At 43.4% G+C, this 19,805-nt stretch overlaps 1 long non-coding RNA gene across 1 annotated transcript in view; it reads right to left on the bottom strand.

The window, feature by feature from the left end:
* Positions 1 to 13,798, bottom strand: part of LOC138972383 (uncharacterized) — a 32,317-nt gene extending 18,519 nt beyond the window's left edge. The window contains exon 1 of the long non-coding RNA XR_011457588.1: positions 13,609 to 13,798. This is a non-coding gene — a long non-coding RNA (uncharacterized lncRNA). The remainder of the gene's footprint in view (positions 1 to 13,608) is intronic.
* Positions 13,799 to 19,805: the final 6,007 nt, after the last annotated feature.

Genomic DNA, 19,805 nt, shown 5'->3' with positions numbered 1-19,805 from the left:
AAATAGAGGATTATTTGTAATTCATATCCTTGTCAAAGAGAAAATTACGTTCAACGTTCATTTTCACACACACACACACACGCGCACACACACATACACGCACACACAAACACACACACACGCGCACACACACATACACACACACACACACACAAAAAACGCATGCAGGCCCTACATTCGGCCACGGTCAATGAACCGGTAAGCAATAGACGTAAGTATATATAGCTGTCTGCAAAGAAAACAGTCATTCCCTTTCTACTGATATTCATCAATGTTAGCTTGGTTCAGTGTGAAAGTCGTAGTTTGTGTTTTTATGAAGACACTTACGTTTGCGTGACAACGGTACCAGCTGAAAACAGGCGGAACGCAGTCCCCGGTGTGGCTAAGTATATAGATAGGTTACACACTCGATTCGAGGATGGCTGAGGTATCTTCTCCAGGGATACATTTGGGGAATATTCGCGCCTCTGGTTTGATCGAATCCTAATCTCTCCTTCAGGCAACTTGTTACAGTTGATGCGTGGCGATATAAGCAGTTTCTTTGCTTTCTTAAAGGCACAGTAAGCCTCCCGTAAACCATCACATATACTGTCAGGCTTTTACACACAGGACAAACACCCTTCCATTTGAACACTTACCAAACGGGGACATCCTAGCTAGGTGCCCTATACGTAAAGAGCGAGCAATTTTCAAAGAATTAATTTTGCGGAGAGAGTGTCAGAGACAATCGGACCGTGGTGCGTTTTGGCGCTAGACCTAACTTTTAAAATCAAAATAATAATTTGACAGCTTGTTACACAAACATTCTTAAATCATAAAATAATTATTTTTTCATCAAGACAAGATCAGTACAATTCGAAGTTTTGAAAGTTTGAAAAAAGAAAAGCCCGGAAGCAGGGTCACGCAAGGTCGTGGTTCTCGTAGCAGACGACGGTTTATGCCTATCGCCAGTTCCTCTGAACAGTCAAAAGCCATCGCTAGAGTCCTTGTGAACCACAGCCGTTTGTTTCGTGCATAGTCAGAGGTACTTAATAACGTGCTATTGCAGATAAGCTCACAGCGAGTCGCATTCAAATTACTAACTGACGACTACATTGTGAAAAAGGGAAACTTGATCACACGGGTTCACGATGGCTCAGGGGTAAGATAAACCACTCAAAAATAAATTCTTTGAAAATTGCTCGCTCTTTACGGAGGGCACCTAGGATGTTCTCAAGCTGTGAGTGTTTAAATGAAAGGGTGTTTGTACTGTGTGTAAAAGCCTGACAGTTATATCTGTGATGGTTTACGGAAGGCTTACTGTGCCTTTAATAAAATCAAGCACACTTTCACTTCGTCTGTTGTGGCTGTGAAGGCGGGTACAGTTGTGTTATTTTCGTTCATTTGGCGTGTATTTGTTAGTCTTAATGCGGTTTGTATGTTTTGTCTGCGCCAGAGAGGTTTGTCATGTACATTGTGATCGTGCGAAATGTTTCAATCGCTAAAAAGGTAGTCCTCAAAAACGGACTTCTACCTTAAGAGCTATCGAGGATTCAATCTGGTTATTATTAGATGGTTGATGGGTTGTGGACAGACTTGCTCCCCCTCGGACCGACAAAAAAGCTGGTCTGACAACAAACCACTAAACATCGTTTTTGTCATCATTTTGGTAGTGAGAAAATAAGTGCACAATCAACACAGGGAGCCATGCTTTGAAACACGAGTTCCGTTTTGATAACCACACGAGTTCCGTTTTGATAACCACTGGCAATCAAAGCTGGCGTGTGAAAGCAACTTTCTGTGTTTTTGAGTTCATAAAATGTTGGGATGAATATGTCAGGTTTGAGGATGCACAGTTATGTAGGTTCATCTCGGTATTCCACTCCCTCGGCTTTCAGTTGTAAATATTAGGCTTAGTGATCGAATGTGGAAGCTACGTTGGGTCAAAGGTCACAGAAGATTTGCGTCGTGCAGCGAAGGAAAGAATCGCGATCTTGTTTCCGACTCAGTGCCTCTTTGTTTTTCATTAGACCTGTCATTCTGTTTGCTCGGCTTTGTTAGATGTTTGCATATGTTGTTGCTATTTTCTTTGCTTTTATTATTATGTCTTGTTTGCGCTTCGTTTGTCGATACAACGTTTTGTGCACGGGTCAAAATGTGTGTGTCAGGTTTGATTTGAACTTGACGTTCGTGTTTCTCGCTTAGGATAATGTTCTTTCGTCAAATGGGACTAGCAGACGAACTTTTGCACCCGTGTTCCAACGCTAAAAACTGCATGAAGTTTAGTTTTCTGGGGAAAATAGTGGGGAAAATAGTGAATGAAACCGCTTTATGTTCTTTAAATTGAGGAGATGTGTGCATTTGGTTGCGTGTGATCTGTTTATAAAATGAAATATTGTTGAAAACTGACCGTCGGATTTCAATCTGTGGTCGGAGAAACGGAGTGAAAAGAAGGGGAACTACTCTTGTCGCTAGACAAAGTATGAGTTACTTGCCTTGGGAATTTGCTTGTGATGAACGTTTGTGCACGGCAGATCTAGATTCAGAAAACAACCGAACTCCTGGATTTTATATGGAGATTCATGTGTTCAGGCCTGTAGTTGTTAATTTAAATGCGGTATGTTTGTTTTGTTTGCTCCAGAGATGCATACTTCGTACATTAGAGCGTTCGGAACTTTTCAGTCGCAAAAATTAGTACCGAAACAGAGCAACTTCTCAACCCATTGCACTATCGAGGATTCAGGCTGTTGCTGGCTCGTTATTTGTTTGGTTGCTGGGTCATTATCGAAAAATAACTAGCTTTACAAGTTTACAGAGGTAAAGAAGCAGAGGGGGGAATAGCAACATAACTGTGTACTTGATTTTAGTCCAAAACAGAGAAACTTACAAGAAGTGTTAACAGAATTGAATGATTTTCACGGAACTATACAATCGTGCATTATTTCAATCGCCTGCGCAGGTAGACTGGTCGAGTGAATAGAATTCGCACAAAAACTCCTCTGTTCTTTGAATAACTGAAGAAAGGAGAAATAAAGAGGTTACATACCTCGTCTCGCTAAAGCTCGCATTTTTCATGATCCGCAAACTTCGACCATTATTTTTAACAATTACTGAGACTCGGCATGTAACCTCTACATAATCACCCCTTCCAGTTTACAAACGGAAAGAAGAAGAGGGTGGAATTAGGGTTTGATAACAAGATCGCTGAAGCGTGATTTAACATTCAGTCAATTAAATGCACAATTAAATACTTCTGGTTCTCTCTAACCTTCCTTATCAAACAAGACACAGAGAGAACACACACACACACACACACACACACACACACACACACACACACACACACACACACACACACACACACACAGAGAGGGACAGAGAGATAGACAGAGACAGTAGAGAACGACCTGAAGATAATTTGAGAAAGAACCTTTGGAGGCTAAAGGTCATAAAATGGCGACGCCATAATCTCTCACATTTCATTACTATGCCAGTTTCGTGTTCCAGACTCAATAGGATGTTCATTTATTTATTGGTTGGCTTTTCTGATCTTGGAAGTCGAAGGTTTGAAGCAACTTCAACTTCAACTTCAACTTCAACTTCAAATTTATTGGCTTCAATTTTCACATAGAAGAATTTGTCTTGCGCTTGGGATTAAGACATAGGCAGAAAGTAAGAGTATAACATATAAAAACAGCATTCATATCACATTTCATGTATCACGCACAGTAGTCACTAGTATAGGCCTAGGCCTACATATATCACATTGTCCCTGTATCACACATGCAATTAAATAGTATCACATTTTCCACGTATCACACACAATATGTAAATTACATAACATACAGCAAGTTTAACGAATTTCTTCATTTTTAGATATTTGCAACATTAAACACAACAAAACTAAATAATGTTGGTCTCAGAAAATGATAAAGAGTAGACGAAGTTTAATTTTTATCTGTCTTGTTCCAAAAAGAAAGAGATTGTTTATTTAACGGTTTTCTTTATTTCAAAGCAGACTTTTCAATCAAACACAACACTATATATTTTCAATATATGAGGCAATAGGAAATATTACTCTTGTGATTCAAATTCCGATATTTCTATGAGTGACAAAATCGACAGTTTTTATTGAAAGTGTCATAAAATCGTCTGTTTAAAGTCACAACCACACATCTCAATTTTAGCCATTTTGAGTAATGCTCGATTGAAATGTTCAGCCACTCTCCAAAATTCCAGTTTTTCAAATAAATACACAAGATTCCGCACATTGGTAGATATTTATGCATTTTTATTACTGATACAGTTTTTTGCTGAAAATGTGTACAAGAAAGATACACAATATACATTTAAAACTTATATTTGGTTCTGGTTCTGGGAAGACAGCATGAACAATGAGTTGCTGTTATGCCACAAGCAAACACCTCCCCGTTGTGGGGTTGTGCCTTTTCTGTTAGCACCCAGCTGAGATCGGGCTGTTATGCCACAAGCAAACACCTCCCCGTTGTAGGGTTGTGGCTTTTCTGTGAGCACCCAGCTGAGATCGGGCTGTTATGCCACAAGCAAACACCTCCCCGTTGTAGGGTTGTGGCTTTTCTGTTAGCACCCAGCTGAGATCAGGCTGTTATGCCACAAGCAAACACCTCCCCGTTGTAGGGTTGTGGCTTTTCTGTGAGCACCCAGCTGAGATCAGGCAGTCAGGCCACAAGCAAGTATCTCCCCGTTGTAGGGTTGTGGCTTTCAGAATTTTATCTCACTGTTAAACTGGTTTCTGGTCAATAAGCTACTAGTGTAGAGAAAAATGACTGTGGTTTAAGCAGAATACTGATTAATTTGGGGTGGTAACAACAACAACATTACAATGAGTCGATGTAGGCTTGTGGGCTTTATATTTCATTTCCACGGACTGTCATGGACAGAGTCAGAACCTAACACGAGACACTTGCAGGGTTATGGTTGCAAACTTTACTTTGATTATAAGCAACTTTTGGGGCAATAACCAAGCACTGGCTTTGGGGTAACCCTTCGGTTTTTGTGTAGGGTTCAACATATCAAACCGTTTCGGTACTCAACTTGTGAAACCTATTATTCCAAGTATTTGAACTCCCAAGACAACATTCATACCTGAAATTGACAGTGTATTCAGACGTTATACCAACATCTGGTAAGGGTTCTGGTTGTAAACTGTGTACCAGTGTTTGTGCATCAATAGCATGCTGTTAGTACATTTTTTGTCAGTATGTACAGTAATAATCTAAAGTGGTCAGTAATTTCAAACAGGTGAAAAAATGACCGCTTACCTGGATATACACTGATTATCCGATGTGAATAATTATTTTCTTCACAGGCACAACACACGTCACTCAAAGTTATTTTAAGTCCAGGATGAAAACATGTCAAATCTAGGCACAAGAAAATTTGATTCCGAAAGTTTAACTGACGTTAATTTGAAATCAAGTAGTTTACAGATAGAAATTCAAGTTCAGTTAAACACAAAATTTGTAGAGTAAGCTCATCTGAACTTCATCACTTAAATCTGTGTGTTTAACCCTCGTCAGTGTCGACATCCTCTGTGATGTCTGGCTCTGGTAGCCGGTCAGGAGCAGATAAGCTGCATGGCAATCCCTCATAAAAATGATGGTGTTTTTGTGGGATCACATTCAATCTGCAGAGATCCATCAGGTCAGCTTTCTTAACAGCCGAGATTGGCTGCCTCTCCAAGTAGCGACTCGGTAGCTCTGTGGTCATGCAAGGTGTTCTGCCACGGCGACCGCCCCTGATCTTGAGCTGCTGGAAGTCATCCTTCATCCGGTACTTGAAGAAAACAGTGTCTGGATCCTCCTTTTTGAAGCGGAACCATGATATTTGTAGCCAGTTGATGCGGTTGCCGGCAGCATCCGTTTTGGTGTTCCGCATTGTTGAAGCTGCCACCTTCTTATAGTCGATGAAATCACCGAATTCCAGTTCATGAACTGTATATGGCTGTGACAATCGTGCACATTCAATAACATAATGCCACTGATCTGGGATGGCGACTTGAATTTTCTTTTTTGCTGTTTCAATTGCTGAATGCATGCTGTCACATTCCATATGTGTATGTCCGGAGGTAAGAAACTTTTGATCAATACACTCCAAGTTAGGAAGTTGTTGCACTGCTTGGAGTAAAGCAGCAGCAACATATTGGTTCCTGTTCTGTCCAGTACAGGTGTCACTGTACAAAATGACGTGTTTCACCTGTGGTGGAAGGCATTTCAGGTGATGGAACAAGCATGTTGCTATCTCACAGGAGCCTTTTCTTCCGTGGGTTTCATCCCAGACAAAACACTGTCCTTCTTTTGAAGCAAGGTTGTAGATACTGAGGTTGTAAACCGCCAGCTTTCTCTTGTAGTGTGTTTGGCTGATGTTGTTGCAGGGTGTTGACAAGACTGACTCCAAATCAAATGTCGCCACACTGATCTCGTTGTTTTCCTGTGCTAGCTTTTTGTCGTTTGTTTTTTCTTGTCTGCTCTCCTGTTTCTTTTCTTGGTGTTCTCTATAGTCAGCTTCCAGTTCAGGCGTTACTGTGTTGTTTTTCTGGGCGTCATGATAAAGTGAGCAGAGTAGACACAGATCTTTTTTAGGTTTATGAAATGCTAAGTTGTACTCAGTTACAAAGGTTTGGCGGTAAATACTACTACTAACTGGCACAACGCCTTCTGATGCGCAATCCTGTGTGAAAAGCCTGTACATCTCTTTTATGGAGAGTGTTTCGTCCAGGAACTTTCTGCCTGAAGACTTTCGACAGTAGTGTGACTCAAGGCAAGGAAAAGATTCGATGTGTTTTCGAACTCTTCTCCTGTCTTCTTCGCTTGTTTTGTTTCCAGGGGTGTGTTTGCCCCTTCCATCCTGACCACTGAATACTCCATCTTGGGCATTTCCCAAAGCGTGTTGAACATAAGCATGTCCAACAGAGAGAGTTCCCAGAAAAAAGCGTTTACAAACTTGCACTTTCTCGCCATCAACTGTAAGAAAGAACTTCCGAGCCACTTGCCTTGTCTTCTTCTTGGGAGTCATGGTTTCTTCGTCAAGTATTGTCACCGTGTTCTTTTGCGTCACATGGGTGCAAATGTAATCTTTCTGTCGATTGTAGTCTTGCAGCCCGTAAAACGCATCAAATATGGAACTTTGTTGATCCATGTTGATGTGACTTGAACATTTCAACTTACATTTGCTGCAGTCTACAGGTTTCACACTTCTGGCCTCTGTTACCTTTCCTCTGCAATTAACATACTCTTTCCCTTCTAGTCTTGCCTTTTTTTGCTGATTTCTTTTCCATGCCTCTGGCTTTGATTTTCTTTTCCGGCCTGGTTTTTTGGGAGGAGTGTTGTAAATTGTTGACAGCGACTTAGTTGTTGATGCAGACGGTTCAGGTGAGCCATGGGGGTCAGGGCTTCCATCTCGTGTTGCAGACGGTTCAGGTGAGCCACGGGGATCAGGGGTCCCATCTCGTGTTGCAGACAGTTCAGGTGAGCCACGGGGGTCAGGGGACCCATCTCGTGTTGCAGACAGTTCAGGTGAGCCACGGGGGTCAAGGGTCCCATCTCGTGTTGCAGACGGTTCAGGTGAGCCACGGGGGTCAGGGGTCCCATCTCGTGTTGCAGATAGTTCAGGTGAGCCACGGGGGTCAGGGGTCCCATCTCGTGTTGCAGACGGTTCAGGTGAGCCACGGGGGTCAGGGGTCCCATCTCGTGTTGCAGACGGTTCAGGTGACCCACGGGGGTCAGTGGTCTCATCTCGTGTTGCAGACGGTTCAGGTGAGCCACGGGGGTCAGGGGTCCCATCTCGTGTTGCAGACGGTTCAGGTGAGCCACGGGGATCAGGGGTCCCATCTCGTGTTGCAGACGGTTCAGGTGAGCCACGGGGATCAGGTGTTCCATCTCGTTCAGGCGAACTACAGGTACTGGGGCTAGACACAACTGCTTCAGCTGATCCAGCACTTTGGTGGGATGGATGGGAGACATGTCGGCTGAACTGGTGGTACAAGTGTCGTTTCTTGGCAAGACAACCATCAAAGTGTTCTGGTTCTCCCTCAGGAGCAAGCAGTGCCAGGTAGATGGGACTGAATGCATCCACAGATGTGTTTGGCATTGAGGGCGAGATGTCCACAATACTCTGATGTCGACGGCTTGAAAATATTTTCACCCTTCTTTTGCTGTAGTCTGCAAGTACCAAGGGCAAGATGTCATTGGCTGCAGTGTTCCAAACACCACCTTCCTCCATGGCATCAATCTGTGCGAGGGCTTCGTCAGTCGTAGTGCAGGTGAAGAAGCTGATGTAATGTTCAATGTTTCGTCGGATGTGGTGACACAGAGCTGCCCTCAAGGAAACTGCATCATGGGGTTGCAGATGCAGAGACGCTGCTTTGAAGAAACAGTTCCCGTCTGCGTAAACTGAGCACCTTTCCATCCCATTGTTGGTCAGATGGCGATTAAGACGCTTGTTGTGAAGACGGACCTTGAGCTGTTGTAGTGAGTGTTGCCTGTTACTCTCTCCAATTACAGCAGCAAGCCCCTCGTTATCGCCACCTGTACATAAATAATGAAATTAATCTTTAAATTCCAGCTGGAATAATGCAAGCAAGCAAGTTCTGTCATTCACTGCTGGACAAAACAAGCTGTATTAACAAATATGTGCTCTTTCCCATCTTTTCTGCTGCTTGGTCAACTTTACCACAATAAATAAAATGCTTGCACATAAACAATACCGGTATTCCATCTGTTATTGTTAAAACAAATTACTAATAATTATGTATGTTTAGCTCCCCAAACAAAATGTTAATTTGGCGTAGATTAAAGCACCTTCTGAGAAATACGCCTTTGAAAAAAATGCAGCAATACCTGTACTTTGTGAAGGCAAAGGATCTGCAGTGTCAGTGATGATGCTGACAAAAATGTCCTCGTCACACTCTGACCATGTGTCCTCATCCATTGTTTTAAGGCAGGTTCAGCAAATGCCTAGACCACAAAGAAAAACATAAAATAAAATAAAATCAAGGTGTTCTTTTTTTCTTTTTTGTTGTTAAAGAAAACAAGAAAAGCAATGTCTTAAACTTGAATATCTGAGAGAGAAATTAAATATTTTCCCTGGAGAAGATACTCAGCAGTCATCAATTTCTTTTGAATTAGGAGAGAGAGAGAGAGAGAGAGAGAGAGAGAGAGAGAGAGAGAGAGAGAGAGAGAGAGAGAGAGAGAGAGAGAGAGAGAGAGAGAGAGAGAGAGAGAGAGAAAGAGAAAGAGAGGTGTTAATCAAAGAAAAGATAAACATGTCCTTTCTGGAAGTTTTATATTTTTACCATTTAATACACTGACTAACATTTAAAATAGCATTTCAGTAAAGTAAGTGTAAGCAAGAACATAACTAGACAAAAATGTTCCTACACAAGTGCAAAGTGTATAGGATTGACCACCGCGGTCTCCATCGGATGAAAAATGAAATAGAATATTAATCAATCATTACATTGTTTCTAGGCTAGACATCACAATGGGAACATTTCACATTTCAACCATAATGATTACTAACTGACAAGTGTACTGACAGTATCAACACTTTTATCAAAATTTAACTAAAGTTAACATTCATTTAAGCATGACTGATACTTACCACAAGAAGAAGTATAAATCTGAAGTTTCTCCACAAGTCAGTCTTTCCTCAAGAAAATTCCAGAGCAAAGTGAATTTGCACACAGCGGTATTCTGATAGTCATTCTGATATTAATTGTATCTGCTGCGTGGGAAGGTCCCTTATCCTGGACTCACAGAGCAATTCCAGATGTTGGGTTGTAAACTTCCCGCTCCTTGGTGACACCTGACAGCTCTCAAAGCAAGAAGCAGGCTCTGGCACTTTGACCCCTTTTTACCACCAGAGCAGGCCCCTCCTAGCCGGTGTAGCTATAACCACAGGGTGTTATCTGGCACTTGTTGCACTTTGGCGGGTGGAGGGGTGAGTGTTTATCACATTTCACCAAAGCCACAAGCCTGTGCTGATGAAACATAGGCTTGTGGCGGGGCACTGACACGCTGTAACCCATGCCTTCAGTTCAAAATCAAAACAGCGTGCTTCTGTGTGTGTGGTTGTGGCTTTGAAAGGCAGAGGGTGAAAGCTTAGCGCATAAACCATATATCCTCCATAACTCAGTTGTTATGTCATATTTTTTACTCAGAAAAATACCATTGTAATAGTTATATTAAGCTCTATCAGAAAATATAAAATTTGAAAAATCAAATATTTTGAGATATATGGTTGTGGCTTTAAACAGACGAAATAATGTTTAATATTTAAAAAAGCAACGAGTGTAAATGCACCCCCCCCCCTCATTCCCCAACCCCCCTCAATAGAAGACTCCCTCCCTTTAACGACCGTGTTTAGTCAGATTGAGGTCCTAATGCTTTTGGAGACGAAGCTGCCCTGCTGCTTGCCCAGCGAGACCCGTCCACTGACCCCGCCCATTTCTTCAGCTTGACTCTGCGCCAGCTCCTCGACAAACACGCCCCGCCATCTCTATGCGCAGTCTCTGAGCGACAGCCGGCTCCCTGGTTCTCTGAGGACATCACAGCCGCCAAGATCGAGAGACGGCGAGCGGAGCGTGCATGGCGACACTCTGGCCTGGAGGTTCACAGGCAGATTCTCAGGGATGCGGTGCTTCGAGTCACGCAAGCCATCACTGCTGCCAAGATCGAGCACTTCCACGACTGCATCGTCAACGCCTCATCATCCAGGGAGCTGTTCTCCATCATGTCCTCTATCCTGGGCTCCTCCCCCGCTGCCCCCTTACCCACTGCTCACCCACCACAGGATATCCCGGAGTTATTCTCGGAGTTCTTCAAGGACAAGATTGACAAGCTTCGGAAAACACTCGATCAGCAGCCCTTCGTCCCGTCCCCACCCTCCCCTTCCTTCTCCGGCTCCCCCCTCACGTGCTTTCAGCCTGTCACTCAAAACCACGTCAAGCGACTCATCACCAAGACGGCCATCAAGACCTGCGAGCTAGATCCCCTGCCAGGCTTCCTTTTCACCAAGTGTCTGGGCAAGCACCTGCCGTCTATCACAGATATCATCAACATATCCCTGGCCACAGGCGTCGTTCCCGACTGCTTCAAGTCTGCCGTTGTCCGCCCACTCATCAAGAAGCCCGGCCTTGACGTCAACGAGTTGAAGAACTACCGTCCTGTGTCCAACCTGCCCTTCCTCTCCAAGCTTCTGGAGCGTATCATCCTGGAGCAGTTGAGCGCCCACCTGTCTCGGAACTCGCTGATGCCAGTGTACCAGTCAGCGTACCGCCCTCACCACAGCACCGAGACGGCGCTCCTGCGAATCACCACGGACCTCCTGAACGCAACAGATAGCGGTCTCGTCTCTGCCCTTGTGCTGCTGGACCTTTCCGCGGCCTTCGACACGATCGACCACCAGCTACTCGTCGATCGCCTCAGTTCCACGTTCGGCATTCACGACACCGCTCTCTCTTGGTTTAGGAACTACCTCCAGAACCGCTCTCAGACTGTCACCACTGATTCGTTCTCTTCTCAGCCTGTCCCTGTCCGCTTCGGCGTCCCACAAGGATCTGTCCTCGGCCCTGTCCTTTTCACCCTGTACACCCAACCCCTCTCCCTGGTCATCGAACGCCACGGCCTGAACTACAACTCCTTTGCCGATGACACGCAGCTCCAGAACAGCGCCAAGCCGGAGGACGTTGACGATCTCCTTGGATCCATCTCCAGTTGTTTCACTGACATCAAGAACTGGATGACTGAGAACAAGCTGAAGCTGAACAGTGAGAAGACGGAGGCCCTTCTCGTTGGAACACGACAGAAGATTGCTTCCCTCACTGTGACCGACTGGATGACGCGACTGTTCCTTTCTCCCCTGCTGTCAAGAGCCTTGGCGTCTTTCTCGACTCCACTCTCTCCATGCAGACACACATCTCCTTCATCATCAAGACCTGCTTTTTCCACCTACGACGCATCGCCTCCATCCGTCGCTACCTCACCCACGACGCCTGTGTCAAGCTGGTTGTCTCCCTCATCTTCAGTCGTCTGGACTACTGCAACTCCCTTCTGGCTGGTCTCCCCGCCTCATCCATTCATGGCCTACAACGAGTCCAGAACGCCGCTGCCAGGCTGACGTTGAGGAAGACGAAGCGAGACCACATCACCCCCCTACTTCGCTCCTTGCACTGGCTCCCTGTCAACACCCGAATCTCCTACAAACTGTCCACTCTGGTCTACAAGTGTCTCAACGACTCTGCTCCCGAGTACCTTCAATCCTCCCTGGACCTGTACACCCAGCCCACCGACCGTCCCCTTCGTTCTGCTGCTGACCCTCTCCGCCTCCACATCCCTCGCTCGAAACTCGCATCTGCTGGTCAGCGTGCATTTCCCTCCGCGGGCCCCTCCGTCTGGAACTCCCTGCCGCTTGAGCTTCGCCAGAGCCCCTCTCTTGACGCGTTCAAGAGTAGGTTGAAGACTCAGTTCTTCCCGTAGCTGGCTGCGACTTTCATGCTCGACGTGATGTGTTGTGCCCCAAAAGACATTCTTGTGCTGTGCTCTGTGAGCGGTGTTTTCTTTGTGCTTAATATTATTTTGTTTGGACCTAGCTATTGATGTGTACATTATTGTTAAACAGTTGTTTGTTGTATGTTTATCAGGGTTTGCTAGTGTGTGATAGGGTTCGTGTCCGTCTGTAGATGTTAGTTTCTTTGTTAGTCCTGTGTTGACAACTCTTCGACAAGCGCTTAGAACTGTACCCACGGAATACGCGCTATATAAGCTTCATATTGATTGATTGATTGATTAACATCCGATACAATGTCATCTTAGACAGACACCTGAACAAAAAATCCTCGTGTTTGAATGACTCCTCAATACATGATGGGAGCAGATTGTAACGCTCAAACTTAAACATGTATATACTCCCAGCACCTATTATTTTAAACGAGTAGAAACCCATTACAATTTTTAACCACCCCGACCTCTCCATAAATAAGGGGGCGTATCGATTTCATTCCATTTTGTCATGCGTTTGTTTCTGTTGTTTGCAGTGTTTGTGTCTGTGTCTGTCTATCCTTCTGTCCTCAATTAGATCTCTGGTGTTTTTCGGCCGATTTAGCAGACATTTGGTTTCAGCTTTGAAATAGCCTGAGGACACACAGTTTTAGCGAAACATTACATTCCTGGCTTTCATTGACGAGGGAATACGCCGATGAAACGTTCTGGCATCTTCTGTAAACGCTTCGATTTAGTTATCGCGGATAAAAAAAGAACGATGACCCACATAACATTTTGAGTCCAACGTTTAAACATACACATTCATACCTTAATTATTAAACGTTCCTGTCGGTGCCTGCGCACACACTAATAACACACACAAACAACTCAACTCGTACTGTCTAAATCTGATACAAACAAAAAAAGATCCTTGGGTAAGAAAAGAAGATTAAAAAATAATTTTCTAATCCGAGGTATCCAGACAAACAAAATCGGATACAAGGAAGGGAAACATTTTTACAATCGACTTTTTATGAGCGGCTTCAACTGTATATACAAGCCTGCATATTTGACAGGTCATACTACGCAGAAGAAAAAAACGTGTACATACCCGAATGTGACAACGAAGTCTTGGGAAATACTTCACTTTAGTTTGATGGTCTTTGGTTTTCCTTTCCATGCCATGCTGCGTTCCAAAAACTTCCATTCCGAGGATAAAATTTCCGAGAGTACTTTTTCCAGAACCAGCTTTGCCAAATATGAGAATCTTCAGATCTTTTTGTAATCCTGATGACATGTTCATTCTGGATGGTGTCAGTGGTGGAGCAGCCCCTGTGAGCAAGATCAAAGTAGACCTTGTAACATAATTTTTGATTGTATAGGGACAATATATTTCTCAGGAAAAACGCTCTCAGACTACTTACAAAAGTATGCGACAAGGTTCAGGATGTGTTGCAACGCAGCAAGAATGTCTTCAATTTGCAAATACAAGTGCACATAAAGAACAAAGGTTGTTGTACAATGGAATGGACAGTGCACTTGTATGTGATAATTTCCCTTGACCACTCAACTCGATGATGTCAGTTGCCATGGCTGCTGAGTATTGTTTGCAAAAAGAACGCTGCAGTATTACACAACGGAGGGGAGTGAGGGGGCGTTAATTGTGGGGAAAAGTCCAGTTAGAAAGCATTACATTCAGTATTTTTCTTTGTTTTGTTTTGTTAATACTTTTGCAACAAGACTGCAAGGCTATTTGATAAAAGTTAAATCAAACGAAGTGTTTTTGTTTATGTTTTCGTCATCTTTTACTTCTGCGACACACACAAAAATGGTCTTGACTTTGGTATTTGATGACCTGATTGGCATGTTTTGTAGCTAGTCAAATTTCAAAGTCACTAAGCCACACGGCGACATAACATTTTGAAACTTGCACATGTACTACATTTATGGTTTGTACTTCATCAATTTAGCTGTTGTTGGCGGCCCATACCCTGACAGGAGTGACGGGCATTGAGTTGAGTGAGTGACTTCATCAATTTGTTTGCAGAAAGAACAATGGTTGCTGGAATTAATGGTATAAATCTTGTGACAAAAATTAGAGCAACTTTAGGATAAAATCTGAAGCGCAATATGTATAAGTTACAGCTCCGTCCATCCATGGTATCGCCTGATATTTTGTCGAGACTGGGTCAATGAATATGATGACATCACTCGAGGCTCTGCCGAGAGTGACGTCATTATATTCTTTCACCCCGTCGAGACAAAATATCACGCGATACCATGGATGGACGGAACTGTAACGTATATATGGCATGACCAAAGTAAAGAGAATTTGTCATGGGATGTGGCAACAAATCATTGGAAATTCACCATGGGCAATCAACCCAAGCCTAGAAGTTGTAGAACTATATTTTGTTTCAGTCTTGGCAAGGCCAGTTTTGTCCAGTTCCGGAAAAGACATAATGAATTCATTCACCCTGCCGAGACGAAAAAAACAATTCCATGGATAAAAACGTATAAGCTTATTATCCCGTGACGCATCAAAGCTAAATTTTGTTTTGAAATGTCATTACAACGTACAGATAACTTATAACGACATAATCGCCTTCACAAGACAGGAAAAACGCACACTTTGTTTTTCGTCTGCTACAAATCTAGTCTTGTTGGTTGACGGAGAGAATAAAGCTTCAATCATACCTTCATCAACAGGAATAAATGCTCAATCCGCTGTCAGTTCGCAACTGAACCTTGTTTTTTTCTTTAACTTTTTGGTTAACATTGAAACGGCAATCCAAAAGAGTGTTTCAGCTGTTTCAAGACACAGGCTTAGCTCCTTCTTTTGAGTTGCTTTTCAGTCTAAAATGACACCGGAAGCGAACAAATTGTCGCGTATACTTTCGTCACAAAAAGACGTCATGACAAAGTTACACGCAAAGCGAAAGAGATTTTGACGTCATTTACTTTTGTTTGGAATTTTCCGCCTGTTCCTAGCTTGTCAGTGAAGACCTGACGTGAGTAAGCTTACCCTTTGCAGCTGTGAAATAATCAGTCTTGTGTCTCGGTCGTGTAGGTACAGAGTTTGCTTCTGCAATCATTGTGTTCGTGTTGATGACGGCTTCATAAGATTTCCATTTTCTTGTTTCTGCGGCTGCGCAAGTTATTTTGCCTAGGTCATGGCCGAACTTTAGGCCTACGGAGAAATATCGCTGGATATTTTCTCCCTAGATTAACAGAGACAAAGAAGGGAAGTCATGCTGTATGTATAAGTTACAGCTCCGTCCATCCATGGTATCGCCTGATATTTTGTCGAGACTGGGTCAATGAATATGATGACGTCACTCGAGGCACTGCCGAGAGTGACGTCATTATATTATTTCACCCGTCGAGACAAAATATCACGCGATACCATGGATGGACGGAGCTGTAACGTATATATGGCATGACCAAAGTAAAGAGAATTTGTCATGGGATGTGGAAACAAATCATTGGAAATTCACCATGGGCAATCAACCCAAGCCTAGAAGTTGTAGAACTAGATTTTGTTTCAGTCTTGGCAAGGCCAGTTTTGTCCAGTTCCGGAAAAGACATCATGAATGCATTCACCCTGCCGAGACAAAAAAAAACAATTCCATGGATGAAAACGTATAAGCTTATATCCCGTGACGCATCAAAGCTACATTTTGTCTTGAAATGTCTTCACAACGTACAGATAACTTATAACGACATAATCGCCTTCACAAGACAGGAAAAACGCACACTTTGTTTTTCGTCTGCTACAAATCTAGTCTTGTTGGTTGACGGAGAGAATAAAGCTTCATCAACAGGAATAAATGCTCAATCCGCTGTCAGTTCGCAACTGAACCTTGTTTTTTTTCTTTAACTTTTTCATTAACATTGAAACGGCAATCCAAAAGAGTGTTTCAGCTGTTTCAAGACACAGGCTTAGCTCCTTCTTTTGAGTTGCTTTTCAGTCTAAAATGACACCGGAAGCGAACAAATTGTCGCGTATACTGTCGTCACAAAAAGACGTCATGACAAAGTTACACTGCGCAAAGCGAAAGAGACTTTGACGTCATTTACTTTTGTTCGGAATGTTCCGTCTGTTCCTAGCTTGCCAGTGAAGACCTGACGTGAGTAAGCTTACCCAAAACGTCTTTGTTCTCTATTCACATTGCAGCTGTGAAATAATCAGTCTTGTGTCTCGGTCGTGTAGGTACAGAGTTTGCTTCTGCAATCATTGTGTTCGTGTTGATGACGGCTTCATAAGACAAAATAATCAGCGAATCTATCGCGAGGAAGACGTTTATGTACAAATCACCGAACCCAACCCATTTTTTGTGTGCATTTTTCTGAAGAATAAACTGCATGTGGTTAATTTCATCCGTTTAATGCTTGTCGAAACGAGCCATAAGGCTTTAGTGTAAAAGATTTCACGCATTGCTTGGCCATCTGATCACAGATGAGGTCGCAGTTTGTAGGTTGAATCTATGAATCGGCCAGAGATAGATCTGCATTTCTGTTTCGACCTTCCAGATTATCAACAGCGGGTTCATGGTCGGAATCAAGAGATCAAATTTGCGTGGCTCCCAATCATTTCATAAAAGATTTCCATTTTCTTGTTTCTGCGGCTGCGCAAGTTATTTTGCCTAGGTCATGGCCGAACTTTAGGCCTACGGAGAAATATCGCTCGATATTTTCTCCCTAGATTAACAGAGACAAAGAAGGGAAGTCATGCTGTATTTAACAATTCATCAATGTAAAAAAACAAAGCTAAAATAACTTCATTTATGTTTAAAATATATAGGCATTGTCCTATATTACTCACCCAAGGTTGTTAGCGGATAAGACCCTGCAACAAAATGTTTCATTACACTTGAGAAAATGGGTACCAAATGGGGACGTTAAGGTTGCAGATAAAAGTGTTAAAGTAATGGGAAACAGAACCCAAAAGGCAAGGAGCAACGAGTCAGTTTTGAGCAAACAGGAAGCATGTTTTTTTATGCGAAATGTGTCTGCGGCAGTCCGAGTTGTTCCTCGGTAATCAGTTCTATTCTCCTCGGACAGCCATTAAGAATGTACCTGGTCTGTTTGGAACAGGTTGTTGCACATTGCAGGTCCTAAGAGGCATAAACCTGGTGTGCTTTATAGCAGCAGATTTAGATATCGGCCTACTCCCTCACTCGTTCATGACGAGGTTGTTGGTCTAATAGGACCAACCATTCCTGCAAAATCAATGTTGATGTCATCGTCTGCAAATGCAAACTTATAGGTTGTGTATCCTTTCTAGAATGGCATGATGATGTCACGCGGGACTCAATCCCTACAGCTGCTAACATCAATCATAGGTTGTTTATGACGTGGGTTTTTGGGCGTAAATTATTTCAAAATCTCCTCACAAACTGAATTGTAAGTCACTATTTCAACAAAAAAACAGCGACACCCAGGACAAAGTCACATAAAAACACAAGACGAATTCATACACAGGACAACACAAAGTCGCGGCATGTGTTATCCGTCGTCATATGGCAACACAAGCATAACTTAGTCGCACGTTAGGTCACTGGTCAATGTTGATAACCTCGCTCTCTTTCGGACATACCACTGCGTCTCTTTTTCCTTCTCTCTTTCTGTCTCTCAGTGTGTGTGTGTGTGTGTGTATGTGTGTGTGTGTGTGTGGGTGTGAGTGTGTGTGTGTGTGTGTATGTCTCTCTCTTTCTTTTTTTTTTGTTCTCTCTCTCTCTCTCCCCCCCCCCCCCCCCACTCTCTCTATATCGTTAATTATTGAAAGATAGGGGGAACAGGACTTATTTTAGTGCATTCGATCGACTGAATGGTTATTCACGTCTGAGCGTTCTTGTTTTGCTTTAAAAATACAGTGAACGGGAGAATAGGGGCAGACCACGTTCATGATTCGCTAGTGCGCTTTGCACCATTGACGTTTCATAGATCCGAAAATGACCCGTTACAATTCCTTTCAGCGCGTTAAACGCGTGCTGGTACTACGTTCCACAGCGCCACCCCATTTCTACTTTACATCGGAGTTAAGCGCATTCGGAATGGGCAGAGCAAAAGCGCACGCCAAGCTGAGTTTATATCGCGCTGTGATTGGCTGTTGGACATGTCATGTACTTTATGCGGCTAAACCGGCGAATTGTCTTTTCTCGCTCGCATGTTTTTCTTTGTGAACACAATTCTGGGAGTTACAGGCCGACAGCATAAATAGTGCTTTATTACACACAAAAATAGATTTGCGCGGTCAAGCAAGGGTTATTTTAACAGTTTCACACGTCAACCTCAGCTTGCCTTGAAACAATGAACAGAAGGGGACGAGGCGATAGCAGCAAACAACTTGCTTCGGCTGCAAATGATTCAAAATCAATTAACAACTTCCCAACAACTTTGCATAAAGGTTACCCTTGGCTTCAGCACGATACGGGACTCATGTTTTGTGAGGAATGTCACAAACTTGGAAAGGCCAGCGCACTGACCAGGTTCTGACAATTTCTGAAGCAGGACATCTATATATATATATATATACGACTTGTGTCTGTCTGTGTGTCTGTGTATCTGTGTCTTCGCGATGCACGGCCAAAGTTCTCGATGGATCTGCTTCAAATTTGGTGGGCTTATTCAGAGAGACCCCGGACACAACCTCATCGATGAGATATTTCAACACGTGCTCTCAGCGCGCAGCGCTGAACCGATTTTGGTTCCACCTCAGCTATTTTGGTTCCACCTCAGCTACCCGGGCATACCGACACACCAAAGCCAAAGTTCTCGGTGGATCTTTTTCAAATTTGGACACCGTATTCAGCTACACCCCGGACACAATATCATCGATGAGATATTTCAACACGTGCTCTCAGCGCGCAGCGCTGAACCGAATTTGGTTTTTGTGTTCATTTCACCATTATAAGTAACTCTTCCTTATCTTCTCATCTTCTCCATGTTTTCAGCGTTTACCTCCCTTCCTTCGTATGGTGCACTTTTGTATGAAGGGGGCATCTTCGGATATTCCCGGCGTTCTGTTACTATTTTTAGAAGGTCACCGCAGTGTCCAGAACGTAAATTGGACCCGTAAATTATCCTCACTGTAAAAGTGCAAAGGTCGAATCAATTTATAGCCACGCGAAAAATACACTGTCATCTATCTCTCTATAGATACGGCTTCTCTGTGTTTGTGTGTGTGTGTGTGTGTGTGTGTGTTTGTGTGTGTGTGTGTGTGTGTGTGTGTGTGTGTGTGTGTGTCTCTCTATGTGAGCAACACCTGTGCATTGTTCAGTTCTGTTTGTGATGTGGTCTGGCGGC

The sequence above is a fragment of the Littorina saxatilis genome, linkage group LG8 (genome assembly GCF_037325665.1).
Source record: "Littorina saxatilis isolate snail1 linkage group LG8, US_GU_Lsax_2.0, whole genome shotgun sequence".
Classification (NCBI taxonomy): Eukaryota; Metazoa; Mollusca; class Gastropoda; order Littorinimorpha; family Littorinidae; genus Littorina; species Littorina saxatilis.
Note: the sequence above shows the minus strand (reverse complement) of the source record. Positions and strands in the feature narration are given on the sequence as shown.